The 1,924-nt window shown below is 33.2% G+C and overlaps 1 non-coding gene across 1 annotated transcript; it reads left to right on the top strand.

The window, feature by feature from the left end:
• Positions 1–418: 418 nt before the first annotated feature.
• TRNAM-CAU (transfer RNA methionine (anticodon CAU)) lies at positions 419–491 on the top strand. Its single transcript has one exon. It is a non-coding gene; the product is annotated as a tRNA-Met (tRNA).
• The last annotated feature ends 1,433 nt before the right edge of the window (positions 492–1,924 follow it).

The raw sequence follows: 1,924 nt of genomic DNA, 5'->3' as shown, positions 1-1,924 counted from the left end.
TACAGACTTCCCCATTTCTAACAGATTATACCCATAGGTCACCCATCCCTCCCATCTGACCTGACCTGCCTCTGATTCTGTGTACTTGCCGTCACTTGAGTTTCTTGTGCGTGATGTATCTATCATTTATATACTTTCCTCTCCTCAACTTCTTCAGATAAGGATTTCACAACTGCTGCACCTGTCAAAAGCCTATTTTATATAGGATATATTTTCTGACATGTATGGGTACTTATATTGTGTATTGGCGCCAGGCATCAGCAAATTGACCTTTGAGGTTAGATTTATAAATAAAGGATGGAAATATGTGGTATCACAACAACTAGTCCATCGCCAGAAACTTTAGACTTCTGTATCATTGGTTCTCCTATTTTTTCTCATTTTTGTGCATATCATACGCTATTTCCGTATAATTGACGCCTCGATGGCGCAGTAGGCAGCGCGTGAGTCTCATAATCTCAAGGTCGTGAGTTCGATCCTCACTCGGGGCATTGCATTTTAGGAAAGCACCAGATGGTCGCTGGGTCGTTCAGGTATCACAGAAGAATGTTATGTTTTGGACGAATTGCAATCCACCCTCTATAGGCGGTTTTGATTTTACTCTACTTGGGAGTCGTGTTTTCTACACTGTTTGCTCTATTTACACTCATATCCTACCTTTTATTACCACATACATTGTTTTACAAAGTCAAAACAATATCTGCATAGAATCATATAGTATTCATACCACGATACAGGCTTGCTTTAAAATTATTCTAAGACATAGTTGTATTTAGCAACTGCGAATTACAGATACATACAAACCCGGTACTCACTTAACGACCACCCCGTTTAATGACCACTTACGCTTACGACCCGTATCACAGAAATCTATATAGAGTAGGAAAAAAGGTTTATATACATGCATACGTACATACACAGACGTGTATGTATGTATGTGTATATACATACATATATATATATATATATATATATATGTGTGTGTGTGTGTGTGTGTCTATGTATCTATACAAATATGTAAACATGTACACACACACATACATACACACACACACACACACACACACACACACACGCACATATATATATATATATATATATATATATATATATATATATATATATATATATATATATGAGTTGGTCAAAATTTGCAATCGCTTTTGTCAAGAGCGATCAGTATCATATGCACTTTTTGCTCCTCATTTTCATCCGGAGGAAGGGAGAGACCGTTACGAGATGCAATTCCGAAATGCACATCTTATAGTTCTTGACATTAGCAAGATTTTCATAAGGAGCCATAAGCTTTGTCATCGTCATGGAAATAATGATAGTAAAGATAATGATGGTGATAATGATGACATTAATAATGATAATAATGAAGATGATAATTATTTCAATTACAGTGATAATGATAATTATTTCAATTACAGTGATAATGATAATTATTTCAATTACAGTGATAATGATAATTATTTCAATTACAGTGATAATGATAATGATAGCAATGACAATGACAAGGATAATGATTGTGACAAGATGAAGATGAACAACTACAATTAAGATAATTATAATAATATAGATAATAATGATAAAAAAACATGATGATTACAGTGATGATGATCCTAATATTAGAAAAGTAATGATAATGATGATAATGAGAATAATAATGGCAATAACAATACTAATAATTAAAACGAAGACGATGATGATAGCAATGATAATGATGAATATGGTGACGATAATAGTAGCAATGATTATACTAATAATGGTCATAATAATGATAAATTGGGAGTAAACATGGACAGTGAAGCAGAATCACCATTTACTCTACAAGACTTCACTCATAGTAATTACAACGATGACGATGATGATAGCAATGATAATGATGATTATGATGATGATAATAGTAGTAATGATTATA

Source organism: Penaeus japonicus, unplaced genomic scaffold, assembly GCF_977035675.1.
Source record: "Penaeus japonicus unplaced genomic scaffold, GWHDUDI00000001_assembly GWHDUDI00002048, whole genome shotgun sequence".
Lineage (NCBI taxonomy): Eukaryota > Metazoa > Arthropoda > Malacostraca > Decapoda > Penaeidae > Penaeus > Penaeus japonicus.
This window is presented reverse-complemented; position numbering and strand designations above follow the sequence as displayed.